The 20009-nt window shown below is 40.1% G+C and overlaps 1 non-coding gene across 1 annotated transcript; it reads left to right on the top strand.

Annotated features, from left to right (window-relative positions):
* Nucleotides 1-19437: 19437 nt before the first annotated feature.
* LOC145141712 (small nucleolar RNA R71) lies at nucleotides 19438-19543 on the top strand. Its single transcript, XR_013722907.1, has one exon. It is a non-coding gene; the product is annotated as a small nucleolar RNA R71 (small nucleolar RNA).
* Nucleotides 19544-20009: the final 466 nt, after the last annotated feature.

Below are 20009 nucleotides of genomic sequence, written 5' to 3'. Positions count from 1 at the left end.
TTATAAAATTGCTAACAAATTTATTATATTTTTTGTATATAAGATTTTATGAATTTTTTTACATAATCAATCATTAAGCATTAATCAAACATTAAGCATCAAGTATCAAGTCTATTACAATACATGCTTAATCAACTAAGTAGACATTAATTTCATTGTTTGGATACAACAAATATTTACTCTATATTTCATTCGCTATTGACGCTTTTATTTGTTCTCCCTACGTAGTCCATGTCCTTGAAGCGTGATGTCGTTGATCTTGTGTAGGCGTGTAGCATTTACACATCACGTGTCACTTCGTGACTTCGTCAAGTTTTATATCACAATCTTCTTTAAGCAAAAAATTGTGAAGGATGCAACAAGCCAAAAATAATTGTGATCGAATTTCACATGAGTAAAACAGCTCAGTTTCACTTCTAATTAAAGAAAATTGTCTCTTTAACACACAAAAGCACTTTCAGTGGAGTTCCACAATGATGTGTGAGGATAGTTAAATATTTCACGAGGATTTTGAGGCGCGAGTCGAATAGTCCTTCAAATGATATATAACCCCTCTGATGATACATCATGGAGTGTACTTGGTACATGAAGGGTAAACCGCATAAAATCTATTGTCTAGATTAATTACCTTATGTTCTCTTCCATTTTCACATTTTGGTACTCTGGAATTGGATGTTGTACCTTCCTCATCGCGGTCAACGAGAATTGAGTAAAAAAAGAAACTACTTCATTATTGAAAAAAATACATACTAAATTAAAGATATAAATAAGAAAAAAATTTAATCGAACATAATAGAATAATATGTGACGCCTAATCATTGTCGTTTATAACTTCATTATAATCCTCGTCCGAATCATCTACAAACATGTCCGTTTCGTCATATGTATCGTCGAACAAGTCGTCCTCAAAAGCATCGACAATCGAATTCACTTGAGCATTGAAGACATGTTCGACAAAATCAGTGCGATGGTTTTGGTGTCAAACACGGTCATATACTTTCCATTTGTTCGTCATTTACAATGGCGTACAAATACCTACTCCTTCGCCGTTTGGTAAATTCTTATTTTCATTGTAGTGACAAATACCATTTCTTTCGTCTTTTTTAATCATATTATAGGTATGGGTCACCCCCTCTACACCAATTTTTTCCCATAAAGCTCTCAACACAACACAATCTATTGATGGAAATACCCACCACACCACCACAAAACTTTAATTTCCAAGTCTTTTCTTTCGATTTTCTCGTTTTTCTATTTTTTATTTTTAAATAAATATAAATATAAATTATATAATTTTATAAAGCATAACATTTGAATAACAATTTACTATTTACATAAAACCATAACATTTAAATGGAAAATGAAAACATTACAATATTACAAAAAAGGTTACGCTAAATTAAAAGCATACAACGATTCTAACTATTAAAATTTTACCCTTAATTTTTTCACGATCTTCGTCTTCAACGCTTCCACCACTTCAAGATCTTCGGGCGCTATACCTTCGGTTTTTAGTGCATAAACGTACTTGGGGTATTAGATAATCCAAATAGTATAACCATTAACTCGTATAACCAATCACAAGTCTTAAAAGTCGTCTTCCACTCATCGCCCGACCTCATTCAAATCCGGTGGTCTCTATTTCTCAAATCGATCTGTGAGAACATCTCTGTGCCATGTAGTTGATGTAACAGACATTCAACCGGGGAATATGAAAATGGTATTTGATTATTATCTTTTTAATAGCTCGACAATCGATACATATATGAAACGTCCCACCATGCTTCGGAACCAATAGAGCGGGAACAACACAATGACTCATGCTTTCCCGAATCAGACCCTTTTCTAACAATTCCAACACTTGTCATTGAAGCTCCTTATAGTTTTTCGGATTCATCCGATAGGCTGCCTTGTTTGGAATGGAAGACCCTAGGATAAAGTCAATACATTGTTGGATATCTCTCATTAATGGTAATCCAGGTGGGATCTCTTTAGGCAAAATATCCATAAATTCATTAACCAAAGGCAGAATTGCATATGGAATTTACCCACCTTATTCGTTCTCCTCTTCAACCTCCGATGCAAACATAAATGGACTACTCTTGACTACCAACTCAAAATCAATATGCTTCAGAAACAATGTAGTCTCTTTTTCTTAAACCCTACGTGTATCTAGTTGAACCAACGTGAGGTTCACTCCATCCTTTAGAAAACTATAGGTATTTCGAAACCCATCATGTTTTGTATGCCTATCAAACTACCATTGTCTGCCACACCCCCAGCATGTGACGGAAACGTCGGGTTGTGCGATGTTAGGACGTTGGATTACGTATACAATATATATATATATATATATATATATATATATATATATATACATTAAAATGTCACACAAACATTACTACTTATTTATTAAGTAATGAATATTACATAGGTGTTTGAGGTACGAGTACATTACAAAGGCAAAATAAAGCAATATAACACATACGCTTCCAGCCGTGCTTCCATCATCTTCCAAACTCATTCTCCTGAGAATACATGTGGATTTGAAAGGTCAACATAATGTTGGTGGGTTCATTGGTTCATATGCATTAAACATTTTATAGACTTTTTATTTGTGTTAGAAATGTTATGATCTTAAACTCGCATCCTTGAGTTTGTATACACTATCACTACATTCTTAGGTTTATTCCTAATAGTAGTTTTAGATAGTTAAAGGTTAAAAATGTTACGATGAGTTCCTATAATCGAGCTTATGACTATTGTACTCCACGACATGACGCTTCATCGGACGTTGCCAAAGTTTAGAAAGTTATGCCTGTTTCGAATTAACCATCAGGTTGTAGCTAGCAACCGTAGGTGGGGGTATGAACTCGTATAGACCTATACATATCTTTCCCAAAAATTTAAGATTTAACGATTATATGTTGGGGCTGGCTAAAGGTTATTTAGCTTGGGATGAATATGTAACATCCCAAAAATCATGATAAATTTTTTCATTTTTCAAACCATTTATATAAACCATAAGTCATACAAAACATAGTTTTTGAAAGCCATAATTATAAATGAGAGTATCCCAAAATCTTCAATCAACAAAATATCCAAGGATGATGTACACAATCATGCATTCGCCTTGCCCCGATCATCTGATGTACCTAAAAACATGAAATCAAACTGTAAGCACAAAGCTTAGTGAGTTCCCCCAAAATACCACCACACAACATATAATAGCATGCATGTTGGGTCCACAGTCATCTGACTGGATTACCCTGATCCCACAACATGAGTCTAACTTACCTTCTGGCCCACAACCCATGTATGGATTGCTCCCATGCCCACAACATAAGTCTGGCTTGCCTTACCGGCCCTCAACTTATGTTTAGCAAGTTCCATCCTCCAGTCATCGTGTGATGTTCGTCGGTATTCTGATGTTTCTGAGGAACTTTTCTACCCTGATCCTCACTCCCCTCCTTCTTCTCCTTCCTTCCTTTGCCTCGGCTACCACCAGAGTCACTTGACTGATCCGTGTGGATGGAAATGTAATCCCATTCCTTATTTTTCTTCTGAGCCTCACGTTCCTCGCATCTCTTTTTCATGGCCTGGAACCGCTTGAAACTCTCAAACTCCCTCAACTCTTTATCCTCATCTCCATGTTCTTTCAAAGCACTTGCCATAACGAATTTTTTTATAACAGTTGTTACCTGAGGTGTTTCCTCTGGTGCATCCAAATCTCGCATTCTTTGTACCAGACTTCCCCCTTCAGCTATATTTTCGATTGTGTTGCCTGTGGTGATCATTTGTTTCGAGTTCGGTGGATGGCGCCACTTGATGAATATGGTCCTTCGGGGATTAGGATGTAATGCTCAGCAAGGTGAATACATCTAATGTTGGAGCCTGAATGAACCTAAAAAGTGGGAACAACGTCATATTTTCACCGGGTGACGAGCCCGTGAGAATGCTCTGATGCTTAAGTACGTTGTGTCACACCCCCAAACCGGAACGGCGGAAACGTTCGGGGGCGGAGGACGTCATGTAAGTATCACAACACATGCATTATAGTAATCAAAGTACAGCCAACCATTGCATTAATAAGTATAAGTTTTACATAGGTATTTTAAATATTTCAAATTAAAACATCAAAGTAGATACAGAAGACAACAGGAGTCACAGTACGGTACTAAGCAGTCTTCTCAAAAGCTTCGGGGTGTACCTGTCTACTAGAGCCTTGAGAATACAAGTAAGTTTTGAAAGAGTATCATCATAAAGCTGGTGAGTTCATAAGCATTTTGTTTTAGAAAGAGGGTTCTCGGTTCTTTTGAGAAGTGTGATATCTTTCCCAGAAAACCTTATACTGTCTGGTGAAATAAATGTATAAACCTCAAGCAAAATGATTCTTTGATATCTGTTGAAAATGTTCCTCAAGAAAATCCCATATTTTCTTATGAAAAGCATGATTAAACCCATTTCTTCTATGACTTCTTTGTTCATACGAGTCACGCATAAACCAAGGAGTCATGGAAGAAATATGAATTATACGTTAGTTGATTAATAGACCATCTGTTTATAAAATACTGATGTTTACCCTGGGAAATCCTGCATTTCCCTTAAGTGAAAGTTACTGAATTACCCGTTCTAAATCGGAAAGTACAAGTATCTACCATACTTATATCGTTTAAGCATTATTCCTTTTGAAAACCCTGGTTACTCCCAGTGATGTATATTAGTCTTATTACATAAACAAAACTAATTGAAGAGCGAAAACCCGTAAACCAATGATTAGTTTATACTTATTGTGAGTCGTATAACCATGCTTGATATGACCTAGAGACCTTTACAACGTTCTTCAACTGTTGGTTAAATGACATTTGTCACCTCGGGCATGCCTGCCTAACTGTAGCTAGCAGTTCAGGTGTGGGATTGTCAATCCCGAATAGATCTATTCACAAATCTCACGCTCTCCCTCCAGGAGACTCTGGTTATACTACGATAGGATTTAATTCAGTACACCTAAGGGTACAGTTTTGAAGTAGAGCCTCACAATATTGTACAATCTAGTTTACATGAAATTAAATTAACGACTTTACGAGTAATAATACAGGAAAACCCTTTTTGTTATTAACATGAATCCTTATAAAATAATATCATTTATTTCATGATTCATAAGTTCATTTCCTTAGTTTTGAAAACTGCTTTTGCAAGGTTAGTATCTTAACACTTTTTGTAAAACCGATTTCTATATCCGATGTATATTATTAATGGAAATATATAAAAATAATATATTTGAACACAAGATTACTTGTGCTTTTACTTGTATTCCCCCCTGAAAACATTAAAAACTCGGAAAATGTAGGGGTATGAACTCACCTCGAGTGAGTGGTTTGAATGAAAGATCGATATGAGATGATGAGTGTCAAGTGAATCCTCGAACACAATTAGATCCTATTTAACATGTAATAACACATATAGGAGTCAAATTAGGGTATTTCACTACTAGACATGATGGGAAACCACTCTAGGGACTTGGAAACACTTGAACTAAGTGTCAAAACCACATGTGATTGAGTGAGGGAGGTGTACGGCCACCTTAAGGGTGTGTACGGCCATGGGTGTGCGGCTCATGAGTGTATGGTCGTACACTCATGAAGAGGTGTGCTTTTGAGGTGTTTCAAAGGTTCTAACTAGCATCCAAGAAGTGTTCTAGGTCCCATGCTTAGTTGCAATGCGAGTTTGAGGCCTAAAGTGATCATCAAAGTGGGTTTACGGCCTTAAGAGGTGTGTGCGGCCGTACAAGGAGTGTGCGGCCGTACACCCTTCATGTTCATGCCAAATTTGTTGACTTTCAGGTGAATCAAGGCTAGGGTCATGTCCAACTAGAAGATAGGGGTCAAACTCTCACTTTGGAGGGCCTTTAAGGGGGTGTACGCCCAACCTTATGAAGGTGTGCAGCCGTACTCCTTCAAGGGATGAAGAATATGATGCAACTTGATGAACCAAGGCTTGAATCAAGAGGTCTTTCGAGTATAACAAGCAATAGGATGGAATACTTACGTTTTTGAAGCCTTAGAGGGTTCACGGTTGAAAAAACTTGAGAGAGGAAGGAGTAGTGTGCAACCAAGGGAAGAAAGGAGTGAAGGAAGGGGATCTACTCATATATATAGGGGTGGGTGACCCACCACCTTGAGTGTGCGGCCATGGGGGGTGTACGGCCGTACACCCATGTGTGCGGTCGTACACTCCTCCTGAGAGAGTGTATGGCCCGATTTGCTACTTTATGACTTTGATAACTCATCCCTAAACTCAATCCTTGGTTGCACTTAAGCTTAGAACACTTAAACGGACCCTAAACTGTCACAACTAGCATTTTTTCTAGGAAATTACGTCCTCATGTAAGCAATAACTATTGTGACACTTGTGCTAACACATTAAAAGTGTACTTTATGGTTCCTAATGGACCATGGAAAGATAGAGTGCAATTCTCACCAAGTATGTGAAATCTCTCCCAATTCTCTCCAAGTATGTGAAATCTCTCCTAATTCTCTCCAAGTATGTGAAATATCTCCCATTTCTCACCAAGTATGTGAAATCTCTCCCAATTCTCTCCAAGTATGTGAAATCTCTCCTAATTCTCTCCAAGTATGTGAAATCTCTCCTAAATCTCTCCAAGTATGTGGAATCTCTCCCATATGCGAAATCTCTCCAAGTATGTGAAATCTCTCCCAATTCTCTCCAAGTATGTGAAATCTCTCCTAAATCTCTCCAAGTATGTGGAATCTCTCCCAAATCTCTCCCATATGCGAAATCTCTCCAAGTATGTGAAATCTCTCCCAAATCTCTCCTAGAATGTGAAATCTCTCCCAAATCTCTCTACGTATCTCAAACCTCTCTCAAATCTCTCTAAGCACCTTCCTTAGTCGAAAACAGCTCAAAACTGGAAGAGGAAACCCAAAAGGACCCTCTTGGTCCGGAACCCTCTTGGTCCTGAACCTCTTGGTCCGGAACCCTCTTGGTCCGGAACCCTCTTGGTCCTAAACCTCTTATCCGAAATGTCTTCTAAGGAGCCAAGAGGAAACAACTTCGGAACCCCCCCCCCCCCTTTCGGAATTCAATGAGGAACTTCGGAATTCGCCTGATACCGGACAATCTCGCATCTCGGATCTTCATGGCTTCGGATGACCTCGCATGCCCTGGAAAGGAGTGGATCCGGAAGATCTCGCTAGGCCGCTCCGAATTTGCCCAGCCAACTACGCGCCTCCGATCCGGACCTCCGGACTCCACTGATTGACTTCGGAATCCGAGAAAGTGCTCCGGAAGTGTGGACCTGACTCCGGAATCCTCCCTAAGCAATCCGGAACTTCCCTCAGACCTTCGGACCCTCGCAGGAGCATACTCCCACTTCGGATTTTTGCCATTTCCAGACCTTTTCTTCATTTTAAGGCATTTTGACGTCGGGATTTACACAAAACTCGTATTTTTCCTATCGTAAACCCCTTAAACCCTTATTTTATGCTAAAATTAATTATTTTAAATATATTTACATAAAAATAAATGTTTGGGATTTAGGAAGATCTTATCCTAAATCAAGATAAGGACAAAGAGTTTGACTTTATGATGTGATGCAAATTCCTCATTTCCCAAGCAAATCCCAGTTAAACACAAAAATACCCATGGATATAAGTCTTGTACACCAGTCTTCCAAGCAAGTGTCATATCACTCTTATCCCTCCACTTAGAATACGTGAACTCCTCTTCTCCCTTTTCCCCACTTCTCATTTTCATCTTCAGCAAACTTCTAGGAGTGCTCTCAACTCCTTCAAGCTTCAAGTTCATCTCTTCAAAGGAAATTCTCAGATTTCTTTGGTGAGTATTTTTATCCTCTTTGAACAATAATTCTTCACATTATTCTAAGATTTCATTACATTTACACAAAAATTATTCTTAGGATATTTTTAAGTTCAAAGAAACTCTCAAGTGTTGGAACTTGGAAACTCCTCCTCAGCTCGGAAACTCCTCCTCAGCTCTCCAAATCACCCAGCAAGTCAACTAAGGTGAGCTTCATACCCCATCTTTTCAATATTTTAATGCTTTTGGGGGAGAGTACAAGTCAAATCTTGCCTAAATACTTGAATAATTGCATATATACGTATGTTTGTATGTGTGTGTGAAATATTATTAAATTATTATTTTAGTAATATTCTCATAAACGTAAGATTTCACAACTTCATAAAGAACAGAGGATTCTTGTGTACAAAAGAGCCTCCCAACTATTGGGTGTGTCCAACTTAACCCCTTTATCTATGCCTTCATGTCTAGAGATAAAACTTATAAAAAGGAACCTTGATAAGTTGACACTTTTCTAGTAATTTTTGAAAATGGGAACTTTGTGACTATTTTGCAAGCTATCATGGAGTATTTTATAAATATTCAATATAAAAGTTTGCGTCAAGAAAATACACAAATAGAGCTTTTATGACAGAAATATTTGCATGTCATAAACTACTGGCGTAAAACCTCCAACAACATAAATAATGTTCTATATGTCATAAAACAGAAAATGCGTTTCATAACCGGCAGTTATAAATTTATACAAATTATAACTTGACACTTTTTCTCTTGACTAAAATGACTTATTTTTTTCAATAAATGAAAAGGAACGAACACGTGCACCTAGTTAACGAGCACAATCAACGATATGGAACGAGAACGATATTTTTATTCAATAAGTACGAATTTCATTATTTATCTAACAAATAATGGATCTCTAACGATTGCTCAAAAGGTTGTTAATATTCTAGTCAGACAAATCTCAAAAGTACCTAAATATAAAAATATTAGTGTACGTCTAAGTCCTGTAAGGAGTTATAGCCAGAGTCTTCTGGAGGGAGAGCGAGAATTTGTGTATAAATCTATACGGGGTTGACACCCCGCACCTTCGTTGTTCGCTACAGCTAGACAGGCCAGTCTAGGGTGACAAATGTCTTTTCCAAACCGAGGGCGCCTGAGAAACGCCAAAACAAGCACTCCGTCAGATTAGTATGGTTATAACGGCTCACTAGAATATGTTATGTCATCTAGAAATTTATGTAAGGAAAAAACCTCGTAAATAAATTTTGGCACGTTGTGTTGACCGTCCTATGCATGATAAGTGATGGTCCGCATTTGTTGCGTTGACTGTCCTTTTTCATCACGTAGAATGTCCACAATTGCCATGTTGCTTCTTTCTCCTAACAAGTATAGAGTCGTAATACTGCTATTTTACAAATTAAAAAGCGTAGAACTCTATGGAAAACGTTTGTAAACGATTTTGAAAATGATAAATTAACCCACACATATACATAGTTGGAACTAGAACTTACGAATATTTTATAGCAGAAAATATAGGATTTTCTGGAGAAAATGATTTTCTACGATTTCGATAACGATAAACTAGAACGCACACTCAATTTTTCTCGATAAGAGGAACGAGATTTTCAACCATATTCTCTTTTTGAAAATAAGGGATTTTTCTGGAAACGGTTGACTATTACTATTCAAAAGAACTATTTTCGTACACAACTCGCTTTTACAAATCACCTTACTTTTCAAAATCACTCCTTATAAGGATGAATAAAAGTAATGACATGCACACATATATCCATGATTTTCAAGGCAAGACTTCAAACGATTTCATAGAAAATATCGGATTTTCTGAAAGTAAAATAAGAACGATTCTAAACAAGTGTAAACGATTTTATACAAAAATGCTTATGAACTCACCAACTTTTTGGTTGATGCTTTTCAAAATGACTTGTTTTCTCAGGGATCTAGTAAGCAGGTGACAAGGGACGCAGATGCAGGACTATTTAGTTGTAGTTTGGATTTTTCTACTTATGTCTCTTTTGTGTAACTCGAAGAACAAATACAATATGTAAACAATGCAAGTTTGTTATCTCAATGTATGATGTTTGGATTGCTCTGTTTCATTTATATTCAATTGTTATGATACTGCACAATGAAGTCACCCGCCTCCGGACGTTTCCGCCGTCTGGTCTGAGGGTGTAACAGATTGGTATCAGAGCATTGTTTATAGTGAACTGGTATATCTAGCCATACAAGATATACAACTATAAATACAATGGGACTAAAACACACTCTGCCTTAAAGTATAATTTAAAAAGATAAGTATTTTATGAAAGTATACATATGTACTAACATAGTATCATAACGAGAAGAAAACAAAAGTAACTAAAGGTTGAAACGCTACAGTCAAATCTAGGCAGTATGTAATCATATCTGGGATAAATATAGCCTGATCAACTATATTTATTTGAGATATGACCAACATGTGCTTGGGAGTGATGGTGGTGTTGCAACAAGCCTAAGACCTACAAACTATGTGTACAAGAGAATACTAGAATCGAACATCAAGTTTAAAATACTATAGGAGTATTTTAGGATACTATAAACCCCTCCCATACCTAAACTTTCCCCGTACATCTCGTACCTCGATTCTCGCACAAACAACGTAGTTGAAATTCCTTGCCAAGACTTCTACTACCCTGTCACGACAATTTGTGGATGGGGCAAAGAGAGACCAGAAGAAGTCCATGAGGAAAAATCCAGAAGTGGATCCTAAGGAACACCAATAGTTGAATTGTGAAAGGGAGGATTCCGACTAAGAACCCAGCAAGGATAAAAGCGCCGAGGAAACCCTTGGCGAAGCTCTACCCAATTGATAGTAGATAAGAGACCCTTTCACCTTTCTTTTCCCAGATACAAAAACACCCGATATAGGTACTCCTGGAATAGACATACCTAGAAACAAAACGATACCCACGCAAAAACAAGTTGAGAAATTGGCTCCTATCCCATTTAGGGCGTATCTCAACAAAAGACAACCCGATCCACAATCGACGTGCACCGAACACTGATAGCCAACGCCCTCACGAATCAGACATCCGTTTAAACCACAAGTAACCCAAAGTGACTCCCGGTTTCCAACCATCTGTCATGGAGTAATGGAGACCATAAACAAAGCCCGATATATGGGAATGTAAATCCGATCCTCCACGAGTAACAAGAACGCCATTCTAAATGCCTTACGAGACCCACAAGTAGGACCAGAAAACTATGCAGACCATGTGCACTCCTTAAAAGGGGAAATGGTCATTTGGAGACCGCAACTCATAGCAATCAAGGCTAGGACAGCCTTAGCAGTGTAAGGAACACAAAAAGGGCACTCATAGTATAAGTAAAATGGCCAAGCACTTTGTGCGCCAAAAGAGGATCACCACACTACTCGCCTTAGGTTCATAATGCCCTTAATCGCAACCAGTAGTAGTAAACCAAGAGGAGTACATCCTCCAAGAATCCATACAACCGAATCCGTTAACCATAGTGCTAGCTATGTGCTATTTTGACGGACTTTACGTCAGACGATACATGTTCCCACTCAATACCATAAATGCATCATGGGGATGTAGGTTGACACAATTAGCACTAGTACGTTAAGATTATAGGAGTAAACCCACTTGAAACTAGCTACAAGTACTTACGAGCTCACTTTTCGTGTGCAACAGGGTCATGTCTTCCCATGGAGATAACCAGTACCCTGACAATACATCAGTCCTATGAGTAGACCCCACCACATTCCAAGCCACTGTAACAGCTACTGTGGCAGCTGTCATAGCATACTTCAATGCCAACAGCACGAACGAAAACGGAAGCAGTATCAATAAATTCAATCGTAACAACAACCAGGGAAACCAACGAAAAAAAACTCGCCAATGCACCCAAAAACCTAAGCCTAAGCCCAAGAAACGAAAGTTCAGGAACGAAAAAGGAGGCAGTTCGACTCAAAGGCCTACTAAAAGACAACAAGTGGAATCAGTCCCTACCCCCACTAACCCTACTCCTCCCACATCGAGACAATCATACCTTGGGAACAATCCACCCTGAAACAAGTGCAAATACCATCATTGGGGAGCCTGCCAGACATTTTGTTGCAAAAGGTGCAACAAGCTGGGGCACACCTCCTGCTATTGTAGGGCCCCGGCCCCATGCGTCACTCCAACCCTTAACTCAGAAGTAAGTCCAGTTTGCCACAAGTGCGGTGCAACAGGACATTTCAAGAGAGATTGCCCAACAGAGATGACTAACGAAAGAGTCGACAACTAGACAGGAAGAGGCGACAAGGAACCCTACCGCATTTTTTGGTACGTTCCACGACAAACTTTAGGCATCGAATTATCACAAAAAGTTTTTGTCAGTAAATATATATATATATATATATATATATATATATATATATATATATATATATAATCCAAAAACTATTGTCTCGTTAGAACAAATCCTGTAAATTACGGGAAGCTAGGGATCCTTACGAATGGACCATGATGGTCCCATATGAACGTAAGTATCACATATGGTTAGGATTCCGCAAACTAAGAACATGCGATTCCGCCTTACTTTCTGTCCCTGGGCTGAATAGCGATTAGGACAGATACCCACAGTCAACCATCTCTAAAGATCCTAAGATCTTAAGTATGTACAGTTAGGTCACATCCATCTATAGCGGAAGGACCTGGCAGAATTCGGATTACGAATTCCCTTGCCTTATAGCAGCACCTTCGTGACACTAGAACACCTAACAAGCAAAAACAAGATAGACCCAATGGTAACAACGAAAACGAAACCAACAACGATAAGAACACGAACACTAGAACACCTAACAAGCAGAAACGAGATAGACCCAATGGTAACAACGAAAACGAAACCAGCAACGATAAGAACACAAACACTAGAACACCTAACAAGCAGAAACAAGATAGACCCAATGGTAACAACGAAAACGAAACTAGCAACGATAAGAAACATGAACACTAGAACACCTAACAAGCAGAAACATGATAAACCCAATGGTAACAACAAAAACGAAACTAGCAACGATAAGAACATGAACATAGAACAACCTGTCATTACTAGCAACCAATACTCCTCAAATCGACGTAACAACAAGGAAGTCCAATGTCATCAATTAGCACGGACAGGCTTGATCCTCATCTTACAAACCCCAAGCACTACAAATAGACTTTCGTCCTACTCCATCGGGTGACGAAACTCCTTCAGCCGGTAACGAAAAATCCCTAGCAACCAGACTCCTAAGTCCTGGTGTAAGAAATACCACACACTTTCCCTAGCCCCAATAAAGATTAAAAACCAAGAAGCAAAGGGCATCAAGGGAATCCGAAAGGCTTCCAACCTTCCTCCAAAGGTTCCCAAAATGTCTTGGAAACTTCAACCAAGTGCTAAGCGGAAATAGAATCACCCCGACTCCCGGAACCACCCCAATAACCAAACACCCGATACCACTTAGCACAGTCACAAGAACAGATAGTGTATGATCGCAAGATCGACATAATAGACAAGGGAAACATCATACCCAGTCCCTAACCACAGAAAGCACCTGTCTAACTCATAAGGGAGAAAGACGAAATTACCATAAGCACCACTAACTACGAGTAATCCAAACAAACCCATCCTCAAGGATCGATACTCCCTACCCCGAATCGGAAGTTCGCTCAACCACCAGCATAGAACTGGCAGAGGCCGACCTACCATTAGGTTGGAAAAACCCTAGGGAGAAAACTCCCAAGATAATCTAAGACTAATAAGGCCAACTACATCACGCAAACTTAACCTTAGTAAACATAGTCCCAACTCTTAGGGCACAGAAAACCCTACTTCTAGGACACCAGGATCCCGATCTCTAGAAGACCATTCAAAAGGCCTCGCCAAGAAAAGACCTGATAACCCATAGCCTCCAATTGACCTAAGAACCTAGTTTCGGACATTTTACCTTCCGTGTGTTCAGCACTCATAAGCGTCAGACCACCGAAACTCTAGAAATGCCACCTGTCAAGGTCAAGGTAAACAAGAACCCACATCCCGAAGAGAAGCATGTGAAATGGACAATGACAAGGTTTGAGATACCCATTTGCTTCTAATCGAGTATTCATATAACAACAACTACCACTCGAGCATAGGAGTTGCACCCCTCGAGGCCCTGTGTGGCCAGAGGTGCAGATCATCCTCTGTTAGGCTGAGATGGAAGATACCCAGCCGAAAAGATGACAAACGCCCAATAGCACACTCACTCGACCCGAGGTTATTCGAGAAACCACGGAAAGGATAGTCCAAACCCAAACACGACCCCAAACATCGTAACACCGACAAAGGAACTATGCAGATAACATCTTAAAACCCTGAAATCCCAAGTAGGAGATCGGGGTATTATTTAAGAACTCCCCTCGGGGAAGAGTGACTCGAGCCAAAAGGAAAAGTAAACTAAATTCCCAATGAACCAGACCCTTCGAGATCCTCGCACGGATCGACCCGGTAGCCTACAAACTCCAATTACCCTCCGAGTTTAGTAACGCACACCCTGTATTCCATGTATCGAACCTAGAAAGTGTCTATCAGACAACCCTCCCAGTCCCACTAGACAAGACTAAGGTGAACTAGAACCTCCTAATCATTGATCAGCCTATCAAGACAATGAACGTAAAAGTTAAGTACACAAAACAAAACCGCATCCCGATTGTGAAGGATCGAGAGAACGCTAGACGTGAGCCGGAAATCACTTGGGAACGCGAAAACCAGATGAATCGAAAGTACCTTCACCTATTTCCATATTCATGACCCTATCCATCAAAAGAATTTCGGGACAAAATTCCCTCTAATGGGGGGATGATGTCACAACTAGCATTTTGGCTAGGAAATTCCGTCCTCATGTAAGCAATAATTATTGTGAGACTTGTGCTAACACATTAAAAGTGTACTTTATGGTTCCTAACGGACCATGGAAAGATAGAGTGCAATTCTCACCAAGTATGTCAAATCCCTCCCACTTCTCTCCAAGTATGTGAAATCTCTCCCAATTCTCACCAAGTATGTGAAATCTCTCCCAATTCTCTCCAAGTATGTGAAATCTCTCCCAATTCTCTCCAAGTATGTGAAATCTCTCCCAAATCTCTCCAAGTATGTGGAATCTCTCCCAAATCTCTCCCATATGCGAAATCTCTCCAAGTATGTGAAATATCTCCTAATTCTCTCCAAGTATGTGAAATCTCTCCCAAATCTCTCCAAGTATGTGGAATCTCTCCCAAATCTCTCCCGTATGCGAAATATCTCCAAGTATGTGAAATCTCTCCCAAATCTCTCCTAGAATGTGAAATCTCTCCCAAATCTCTCCACGTATCTCAAACCTCTCTCAAATCTCTCTAAGCTCCTTCCTTAGTTGAAAACAGCTCAAAACCGGAAGAGGAAACCCAAAAGGACCCTCTTGGTCCGGAACCCTCTTGGTCAAGAACCCTCTTGGTCGGAACCCTCTTGGCTGAAACCCTCTTGGTCCTAAACCTCTTATCCGGAATGTCTTCTAAGGAGCCAAGAGGAAACAGCTTCGGAAACCCCCCCTCCCCCTTTGGAATTCAGTAAGGAACTCCGGAATTCGCCTGATACCGGACAATCTCGCATCTCGGATCTTCATGGGTTCAGATGACCTCGCATGCCCCGGAAAGGAGTGGATCCGGAAGATCTCGCTAGGCCGCTCCGGATTTGCCCAGCCAACTACGCGCCTCCGATTCGGACCTCCGGACTCCACTGATTGACTTCGGAATCCGAGAAAGTGCTCCGGAAGTGTGGACCTGACTCCGGAATCCTCCCTAAGCAATCCGGAACTTCCCTCAGACCTTCGGACCCTCGCAGGAGCATACTCCCACTTCGGATTTTTGCCATTTCCGGACATTTTCTTCATTTTAAGGCATTTTGACGTCGGGATTTATACAAAACTCGTATTTTTCCTATCGTAAACCCTTTAAACCCTTATTTTATGCTAAAATTAATTATTTTAAACATATTTACATAAAAATAAATGTTTGGGATTTAGGAAGATCTTATCCTAAATCAAGATAAGGACAAAGAGTTTGACTTTATGATGTGATGCAAATTCCTCATTTCCCAAGCAAATCCCAGTTAAACACAAAAATACCCATGGATATAAGTCTTGTACACTAGTCTTCCAAGCAAGTGTCATATCACTCTTATCCCTCCACTTAGAATACGTGAACTCCTCTTCTCCCTTTTCCCCACTTCTCTTTTTCATCTCCAGCAAACTTCTAGGAGTGCTCTCAACTCCTTCAAGCTTCAAGTTCATCTCTTCAAAGGAAATTCCCAGATTTCTTTGGTGAGTATTTTTATCCTCTTTGAACAATAATTCTTCACATTATTCTAAGATTTCATTACATTTACACAAAAATTATTCTTAGGATATTTTTAAGTTCAAAGAAACTCTCAAGTGTTGGAACTTGGAAACTCCTCCTCAGCTCTCCAAATCACCCAGCAAGTCAACTAAGGTGAGCTTCATACCCCACCTTTTTCAATATTTTAATGCTTTGGGGGAGAGTACAAGTCAAATCTTGCCTGAATACTTGAATAATTGCATATATACGTATGTTTGTATGTGTGTGTGAAATATTATTAAATTATTATTTTAGTAATATTCTCATAAACGTAAGATTTCACAACTTCATAAAGAACAGAGGATACCTTGTGTACAAAAGAGCCTCCCAACTATTGGGTGTGTCCAACTTAACCCCTTTATCTATGCCTTCATGTCTAGAGATAAAACTTATAAAAATGGACCTTGATAAGTTGACACTTTTCTAGTAATTTTCGAAAATGGGAACTTTGTGACTATTTTGCAAGCTATCAGGAACTTTGTGACTATTTTGCAAGCTATTCAGTATAAAAGTTTGCGTCAAGAAAATACACAAATAGAGCGTTTATGACAGAAATATTTGCATGTCATAAACTGCTGGCGTAAAACCTCCAACAACATAAATAATGTTCTATATGTCATAAAACAGAAAATGTGTGTCATAACCGGCAGTTATAAATTTATACAAATTATAACTTGACACTTTTTCTCTTGACTAAAATGACTTATTTTTTTCAATAAACGAAAAGGAACGAACATGTGCACCTAGTTAACGAGCACAATCAATCATATCAAAATATCTGAATAAAACTCCCAGGATAAAACTGAAGCTGTGGTGTGTGCCATCCCATCATCCCGAGCTCTTCCCCTTACATGCGGAAGTACCTGAAACCAAAAACTGAAATTGTAAGCACAAAGCTTAGTGAGTTCCCCAAACTACCACATACCATACAATGACATGTAAGCAAATACTGGGCCCCGCCCGGCATCGGATCGAAATCCGGAACTAGCTTGGGCCCCGCCCGGCATCGGACCGAAGTCCGGAACTAGCTTGGGCCCCACCCACTACATCGGGCCCCGCCCGGCATCGGACCGAAGTCCGGAACTAGCTTGGGCCCCGCCCACTACATCGGGCCCTGCCCGGCATCGGACCGAAGTCCGGAACACATAACACAAAGACATGCTTGAATCACAAAGACCTCAAGCACACTGAACTACTGCATCGGACCGAAGTTCGGAACTACTGCTAACTAAACGGGCCGGCATTGTGGCCGTAGACCCGTTCCTACTGGAAGGAAAACTCACCTCGTAACGCTGGCTGCTGAGGTGCTAAATTTGAGACTGTCTGACTGCTGCTCCGGAACTCCCCGACTACAAATCCCATAAACACTAAATCAATTACAGATAACTAATCTCAGGGTAAAATGAGTATTTTACCCCCTGGTCAGAGTCAACTTCCTGGTCAAAGTCAACTTCGTGGTCAAAATTAACTTCCTGGTCAAAGTCAACTTCCAAGTTGACCGGACTCGTCGAGTTGGGCCGCCAACTCGCCGAGCCCCTTTCATCCGTTCTAGTCCTCTACTTGCTTCTACTCGTCGAGTTTGGCGAAGACTCGACGAGTTCCTCTTCGATATGTACATCGAGTCTATCATCATCCGACTCGCCGAGTTGTATGAACAACTCGTCGAGTTCTCCTTCATCATATGAACACGTCCAGTCTGCGACTCGCCGAGTCGTAAGAACAACTCGTCGAGTCTGAAGAACAACTCGTCGAGTCCCAAGCATGCTATTACTATACAGTCGATTCTAATCGATTTCAGTGCTTCCAAATCATAGATCTGAGCTTCTAGGACTGGTTTTACACGTAAAGTTTCCAACTTTACGTGCATGCACAAGGGTATGAGGCTAAAATACCCAAAATCATCAAGTACTAAGCACCTAGGGTTTGGAACAAGGCCATGATTGCATAAAGGTGGCTATAATGAGCTTCTGGAGTTCAATAAAGTCCAGATCTAAGGTTTCCATCCAAAGGAAAGTCCATATCTCAAGTTTTGAATCCTATAAGGCTCCATGGAAGACATAACAAGCATAAAAGAGGGTTTAATGGAGGAATACACAAGGTAATAACTTTATTACCTGAATGAGAAACAGATGAAGGCTAACTCTTGGATCTCCTTTCTCTTCAATGGACCTTCTTTCCTTCCTTCTCTTCCAAAGCTTCCAAACTAGCACAAACACACTCAAGCTCAACAATGGGGGCTAGGGTTTACAGGGGAAATGCTCTAAGGGTGCTGGAGGCTGGGGTGGGAGGCTATAATGACGTTTATATAGGGTATAAACCCTTGAAATTAGGGCTTCATCCAGACAGGCAGACTCGTCGAGTCCCTTCATATGGACTCGCCGAGTAGCCAACTTTAAATGCGTGAACATCCTGTCACTACTCGACGAGTTGGGCTACAGACTCGTCGAGTATCCCTTAAGAAAATGAAAATTACTTTATTTAAATCACATACCAGAAATGGGGCGTTACAAAACGATTTTATACAAAAATGCTTATGAACTCACCAACTTTTTAGTTGACACTTTTCAAAACGACTTGTATTCTCACGGATCTAGTAAGCAGGTGACAAGGGACGCAGATGCAGGACTATTTAGCTGTAGTTTGGATTTTTCTACTTATGTCTCTTTTGTGTAACTCGAAGAACAAACACAATATGTAAACAATCTAAGTTTGTTATCTCAATGTATGATGTTTGGATTGCTCTGTTTCATTTATATTCAATTGTTATGATACTGCACAATGAAGTCACCCGCCTCCGGACGTTTCCTCCGTCTGGGTGTTTCAGTGGATCTTCACTGTTGTATCTGCTGTTCTGATCTGTGAAGGGTGGGTAGGCTTAGCTTGTTCTATCATGTTCATCCAACTGGTAGAATGCCCCTTTTTGAGGTTTCGTGCGGCCTTTGTCTTGAAGTCCGCGGTAGGTTCATACCTGGTTCATCTCTCAGTGTCCCGTGTACACAAGTCGTATACAACTAAGGGTTGACAAAGCGGTCGGATGAGTGACTCTGCCCCATGTCCACAACCAGACGAGGAACAGGGGATCCACTTTGGTTCGGAGGTGACGTACCTCATTATAACATTTACCCTATCGTAAAAGATAGACACTTCTTGTTGCACACTGAGATCGTGTTGTGGCAATTCATATGCATACCTTTATACCTCTCCCATGCTTCGTACAAATACTCACCATCATTTTGTTGGGAGTTAGTTATCTTCTTCTTGAGCTTGGATATCTTCAAAGGTGGGTTAAATTGCTCAATGAAAGCATCGTGTGGATTCCTCAAAGTTGTGATTCTCCGGGCGCAAGTGACTTTAGCCAAATTTTTGCTACTGCTATAGAGGTTACTGGTAGCATTCTACGTACTACTTCTTGCGTGACATTTGGAACATTGAAGTAATTTGAAATGTCTAATACTTCATTGATATGCCTAAATGCGTTTTCATGGTCTTTCCCGGAAAATGTAATGTCCTTGAGCATTGCGAGAACTTGTCCATTGAGCGCAAAGTTGGTTTCAGCTGGGATTTTCGGTGGGGCAAGACTCGGTCCATTGTCATTGCGCACCCTCTTCTTGTACTCCTCCATACTCATCCGTGTGATATCTTCCATCTCGTTTAGCTCGCTTTTGATGTCATCCTCTAAATCGTCTTCGGTGTATGTTTCTGGCTCGCACCCAATTCCCTTCTTGTCGGGAG

This window comes from Lactuca virosa, chromosome 9 (assembly GCF_052849685.1).
Source record: "Lactuca virosa cultivar CGN04683 chromosome 9, Lactuca_virosa_CGN04683_v6, whole genome shotgun sequence".
NCBI classification, from domain to species: Eukaryota; Viridiplantae; Streptophyta; class Magnoliopsida; order Asterales; family Asteraceae; genus Lactuca; species Lactuca virosa.
This window is presented reverse-complemented; position numbering and strand designations above follow the sequence as displayed.